The 6,861-nt window shown below is 34.1% G+C and overlaps 1 protein-coding gene across 4 annotated transcripts in view; it reads left to right on the top strand.

Moving 5' to 3' along the window:
• The first annotated feature begins 848 nt into the window (after positions 1–848).
• Positions 849–6,861, top strand: part of LOC136027435 (probable glucosamine 6-phosphate N-acetyltransferase) — a 28,672-nt gene continuing 22,659 nt past the window's right edge. Inside the window, exon 1 of one of the 4 annotated variants that reach the window (XM_065704709.1) lies at positions 849–974. The gene's annotated coding sequence lies outside the window, so the exon portion shown is untranslated. Of the gene's footprint in view, positions 1,034–5,674; positions 5,910–6,861 lie in introns of those variants that run through there. The other 3 variants (XM_065704707.1, XM_065704710.1, XM_065704708.1) reach the window with 3 other exon arrangements.

The following is a 6,861-nucleotide window of genomic DNA, read 5'->3' as shown; positions in this document are numbered from 1 at the left end:
TTTAGTAATTTCAACTATTTAATCTACGGCCTTTCTGATTCAGGGGCCATTCTTAAAGAATTGGAACAAAACTTACGATTTAGTGTAAAGAGCGAGGTATTAACGAGGGTACAAACCCCCTCGTATACATAACAAAAATATAAGATTATGAAAGTTTGTTATGTAAGTTAGTTCTTAAGTTACGTATATTTTTTACTAATAAAAACATTCGTTAAAAATTAAAAGTTTTAGTTGCATTTTTAGGTAACCGAAAAATTGGAGGGCAACTAGACCCCCTTCTCCACCCCTTATTTCTCAAAATCGTCTGATCGAAACTAAGAGAAAGCCATTTAGCCAAAAAAAGAATGAATATACAAATTTCATTTTAATAATTTATGTGCGGAGAGCCAAAACCAAACATCCATTAATTCAAAAACGTTCAGAAATTAAATAAAAAAAAACTAATTTTTTTTAGCTGAAAGTAAGGAGCGACATTAAAACTTAAAACGAACAGAAATTGCTCCGTATATGAAATGGGTTGTCCCCTCCGCAATCCCTCGCTCTTTACGCTAAAGTTTGACTCTGCCACAATTCTATTTTTTAAAACAATTAAAAGCTTTAGCGTAAAGAGCGAGGGATTGCGGAGGGGATGACTCATTTCATATACGGAGTAATTTCTGTTCGTTTTAAGTTTTAATGTCGCTCCTTACTTTCAGCTAAAAAAAATTAGTTTTTTTTTATTTAATTGACTTCTAAGACTTGGATATGTAGTTCTATTTGTTATCTCTTGTTATTTCTTACAAAGTAAAATAATTAACTGATAATAATGTAAGGTATCTTCGTAATAATAATTACGTGATATCAAAGATAAACATAAAATATACGTAATTTGACAAACAATACATGTCAAAAGTCATTCAAAAATAAGATTATTATCAAAATTTGGTTTGAAGTGCTTTGGCTGTGACTGAACATTTAATAGAAGAAGTTAACAAGTTAGTATATATGCAGTAGGGTTTTTGTATCCATTTTATTGGTATTTTGGATGGAACAGGTAAGTTTTTTTTTTATTATTATGTCATTTCGCAGAATATGTAACACAGTACTACTGACTCTGCAAACAGTATCCTCCATACTTTAGTTTCTTTTCCGTCTTAATCTTATATCAAAGGCAAAGCTGAATCCTCATCCATACAGCTTGTCATGGTAGAATGGAAATAATGACTTGATATATACCTAACTCAAATAAATACTCATGGAATTTCTTACGTCTTGGATAAATATTACAAAATTGCAAATTCCAGGGCTTTTGAATTTGATCAGCGATCTTAGAAGTAAGTTAAGTCAACCATTTCTTTTTGTAAGATTATTTATTCTCTTCCTAGAAGTTTTGAGAAATATAAACATTTTTGTAGCACAATTTACCATTTTTAGAACAGTAGTGGCATTTAATTGTATTCCTTTCTGCTTCTTCTTAAAGGCTGCCATCAAAATAAACTAGAATCTAAACTTCCATTTAAATTGGAACGTCTTAAAGTACAAACACACTCGTTCAAATTTCTTAAGTTTGTAATCTTAAGTTTGCATAGAGAGGAGGAGGGAGGGGTAAGTATATAGCTCGAGAATAGATTCCATTGTGCTTCTACGGCTCAATTCAGCGCAGCGGTCGACCAAGCAGAATTTCCTCTTCAATAAAAATTATGAAAAAAAAAAAAACATAAAGAAATCCATGAAGGAAGTCTCGAAATACGGTATTTCTAATACTCTTTTATTTTCTCTTTATTTTACTCTATACTCTTTATTTTATTTTATTTCATTTTATTATACTCATTATTTTCTCGCACCTTACAATCTTATCCTTTTGAACAAAGTAACATGTATTAAAGGCAATTTTATGTTAATTCTTCTATTTTCGTTAATTCTTAATTCTTATGTTAATTTTATGTTAGTTCTTCTATCATGGGCAGGGAAATAGTGCTACCTAAGTAAAGAGCGATGTGGGCACAATGTTTTTTTTTTAGACCAGGCCACTTCGTATCGAAGGAGCTGTCGTAGAAACTTCGAAAAGAGCTCATTCGATTGAAAATTGAAGCGGCTAATGCCCTTCTGAATAATCGAAAGTGATTGGAGGGCACCTAACACCGCTCCCACGCCTCCCTTTCCCCAAACACATTCAATCAAAATTTTGAGACAGCCATTTTGTTCAACGTAGGTGAAAGACCTGGAAATTATGTCTTTGAGGATGACAACCCCCCACAGCCCTCGTGCCAAGTGTTGTAAGCTATACCTTGGGGGTATTTAAGGTTTATATAGAAAGGGTGATCATATAAACTTCAGAAGGGGCTCATTGGATTGCTAATCAGAAGTATAAGTGCCATTTTTGTGATTTAGAGTGACCAGAGGGTGGATACCCTCCCCACACACCTCATATTTTCCAGAAATGTATCTGACAGAAATTTTGAGATGGCCCTGTTTTGTCGTAAAAAGTTCAAAAAGCGCTCAATCAATTAAAAATTAAAAGGGTTGGAGCCCTTTTTAATAGTCGAAGTGATTGGAGGGCAACTTGCCCCGCTCCCACACCCACCATTTCCCAAAACACATCCAATCAAAATTTTGATATCGCCATTTTGTTCAACATAATTGAAAGTTCTGGAAATTATGTTTTAGGGAATGGCAACCCCCTCCCCCCCGCACACAGCCCTCAAGGCCAGGGTTATAAGTTATGTCCTGGGGCATATTAGGCATATATAGAAAGGTTCATCGTAAACATTCCGGAATGGGCTAATTTGATTGGAAATCAGGGTTTCTAGTGCCCTTTTTAAGATTCAGAGTGATTGGAGGATGAATACCCTCCCACATCTCGTATTTTCCCGGAATGCATCACATAGAAATTTTAAGATAGCCATTTGTTGCTGTAGAAACTTCAAAAAGAGCTCAATCGATTGAAAATTCAAAGAGCTATTGCCCTTTTTAATAGTCAAAGTTATTGGAGGGCAACTTACCCCGCTCCGACGTCCACCATTTCCCAAAACACATCCAATCAAAATTTTGAGATAACCATTTTGTTCAATGTAATTGAAAGGTCCAGGAATTATGTCTTTAAGAATGACAACCCCCACAGCCCTCATGGAAAGGATTATAAGTTATGCCCCGGGGGCATATTAGGTATATGTAGAAAGGGTAATCGTAAAAACTCCAGAATGGGCTTATTTGATTGTAAATCAGATGTTCTAGCTCTCTTTTTAAGATTCAGAGTGATTGGAAGGTGAATACCCTCCCACACCTCGTATTTTGTCGAAATGCATCTGATAGAAATTCTAAGATGGCCATTTGTTATCGTAGAAACGTCAAAAAGAGCACATTCGATCGGAAGTTGAAAGGGCTAGTGCTCTTTTTAATAGTTTAAAGTGATAGAAAGGCAGCTAACCCTCCTTCCATGCCCTCCATTTCCCCAAACACATCCAATAAAAATTTTCAGATAGCCATTTTGGTCAACGTAATTGATAGGACCGGAAACTATGTCTTTGAGGCTGACAAACCCACCCCCCTCTCCACAGCCTTGAGGGTAAGGTAAGTTATATGCCCTGGGGGCATATAATACAAGGGATATGTCTCCGACAACCTTTATACCTTCTTAAGACCAGAACATAATTTGCACTTTACTAAAAAAATGACTGTGGATTGTCAGTTTGGTATATATATACTGATAATATTGTATAAAGTTTTAATATTTTTTAATTTATTAAAGTGTAAAAGCTAAAAATTTTAAACATATTTTGTTTATCTAAGTCATGCAATAAATATCCATCAGACTCAAAACAAACAAAAACTAACGTAAGTATGGGTAACAACCCCAATGCCTTCTCAAGACCAGACCATAATTTGCACTTTCCTGAAAACAAAATACATTTAAAATGTTGTCACTTTGCTTTTACTTGTCTAAAATGCTTTTACTAAATATATAAAGGAGGAAGTCCTCCCCCTTGGACTCCAATTACAGCAGGAGTGTCTGGTGCCCTTTTTAAGAGTAACAAGAGATTGGAGGGCAAGCAGCCCTTCTCTCAAGCCCATTCATTTTCCAAACACATTTAGTCAAAATTTGAGATAGCCATTTTGTTCGGCATAGTAGAAAGGTCCAGCAACTATATCTGCAGGGATACTATGCATGTCAACCCCCTACGATTATGCAATTGGCCCACTGTGCTTTAAAAATAAATGCTGCTTTGAAATAAATCAAAAGGCATTGTGTTTATGGTTGCCAATAAGACACCTCAGGAATATATCGAGAACGACTGGTGTGGGGCATTAAGTCGAAACTTTTGGGGATACTACTATTACTATTTCTGCTCTTACATTTTAAATAAACAAAAAGAGTGTAAGTGTATCCAGGTTGTCAAAGAGCACAGATAGAATATTTCGGGAATAATGGTAGGTTTTATTTTTCAGGTCATTTTCCGAAGCTATAAAATTAAATTAAAAAACACTGTTTGTGTCAGGATTAAAAAATTTTGAAAATTGTCTCCAACATACAAACAGCAACCCATACTATGGAATCTCATTGAAGAAAACTGAAAAGATATACAATATTATTTTTTCCATGAAAAAGACTATGTCAATAAAATATGAACAAAAATTAATTAAAAAACTTTTTCCACAAGAAACATTTTTCAAAGGAACGTAAAGAGCTACATTAAGCCAAGAATGAGCAGAAATAAATCCTAATAATCTTCCAAGCCTAAAACTATCACAAATCACTGTCAACAAATAAACGAAACTCAAAACGAAGGAACTAAGAAAAAAACCTGTATTTCTATATGACCAAAAAAGCTTTATTTTAATGTTGAGTTATGGTCTTTCGTTAATTTTTTTTTTCTTGACATGGAAGATTTTTACTAAAAGTCACAAAATACCAACTAGTCGATATGCAGGAGAAGTAATGATAACAAGGGTGATGAAAGGGGATGAAGCGTCTTTTGATTATATTGAATAATTTTAAAGTTTAGCAAGTATACATGATAGCTAGGGACAACAATTTATGAAAACGTAGTTGGGAGGGTTTTCCAAAATCTAGAAATGGGCTAAATTTTGTCATTTGATTGATTTTTTTCCAGTTAGGAGACTAGAAACAGTATTTTTCAAATGACAATACCAAAAGGTCCTTCTTCAACTGGCCTTCCTGATGATAGGGTTTTTTTAATCCCAAACACAACAAAGTTCCGCGTTAGGAAAGAAATAATTGAAAAAAAACGTATTAACTTTGCACCCGTTTGAAATTTTCTCCCTTTAATTCATGGACAAAGCAATAGATGAAAACATGACATTTAATTTTATTGAACCTAGCTATAAAGCTATCTGTATATTTTTACAGACATACAAGGACACATTAACAATACTAATCATTTGTGAATTACTTCACTAGGTTGGCATAACAATTAATGGAAATTACAATCAAAATAAAAAAAGATATCGCACGAAATTCCACGGCTCTCCACTCAATAAGATTTTCCACTCAATAATAAAATATCATCATGAGCAATATTTTTCAGATGATCATTCAATGAAATATTTATCGCCTTTTTCTCAACATTTATTGGCTAACTTTTTTGCTTTTGCAAGCGAGCAGAAAGCAGTTAGTAGCGTTTTTTGGACAATCACGCAGTTAAATAGACGGAAGCATATTCTTCTTATAAATTAATCCATAAATTGTTGCAGAACTGGTTATTTATTGGTAATTTATTGGCCGGTAAAAAAATGTTTTGTTTGGATGGTGGAAACGAGACTGAAGCCAAACTTAGGCGAAGAAGCAAATATATTCAAACACAAGGAACGTTTTATTTCTGATTCAAGGGCTCATAAATAATAGTCCGAGTTTGTTTCAAAAAAAAAGTTCTGACGCTGTGAAAAACTGGGGCTGAACTCTCAAGGTTAAGGTAAATAGTATTTAGAATGTGCCTAGTCTTGGGCAAATGTTTGACTAAGATGTAGTTGTTATATCTTTCCTAAACATGGATAGTAGATTCCTAATCTTGGAGATGGAAGTAGATAGTTGAAATTATTTAATATTTAGAACAAAAATAGGTCATTATAGCTTTGTATATTACCCAGTATATGACTATATCTGGGACCATGTGAGTGAGAGAATGGTGTGCAATGACTATGTAATGATTAGGCTACTGTAGCCTACTAAAAAGGACAGTAAAATTCTAGCTCAGTGACTTTTGGCTATCTCGGAAAGGGGTTAGGTTAGGAAAATGAAACTTTCAGGGATGGGTTTAAAGGCTAAAGTATGTCATGGGAAGGTATTTTGAAGTACCTACCTCTACTCCCTCTCCCTCTTGAGGGTCCTGACCTTTGATGACCTTTAAAAATATGTGTGTTATAAAAGTGAAGCATTGCAAAATAGGCTAGATCTTCGGTAAAATTCTAATCCATTGACTTTTTGCTATCTTGGAAAGTTGTTGGGCTAGAGAATTGAACCTTTCAGGGATGTGTCTACAGGCTAAAGTATATCCCGGGAAGTTATTTTGAGATCCCTAACTATACCCCTTCCCCCTCCTCTATATAACGCAGTTTAATGTGCATTACAGCTTATATTTTGGTCAAATTTGATCCTATATTACTATTAAAAGTGTAAATCCTTGCTTACCTTAGAAAAATTCAACTTTTCACTGTTTTTAAGCTACTATATTCCATAATTACTCATAATTACTTCACCTGCATTGAAAAACAATTATAACCTTTTACGGTACAGTTAAGACTAGAATGTAGGTATTTAAACGCATCCAGTTTGAAACTCTTATCTTTAAAGGGCTTCTGACAGGGTTAATACAGATAAGACTTTGAACTTTTAAGGGGCTTCTCACTCAAAATTATGATTCGTTT

This window comes from Artemia franciscana, chromosome 5, assembly GCF_032884065.1.
Source record: "Artemia franciscana chromosome 5, ASM3288406v1, whole genome shotgun sequence".
Lineage (NCBI taxonomy): Eukaryota > Metazoa > Arthropoda > Branchiopoda > Anostraca > Artemiidae > Artemia > Artemia franciscana.
Note: the sequence above shows the minus strand (reverse complement) of the source record. Positions and strands in the feature narration are given on the sequence as shown.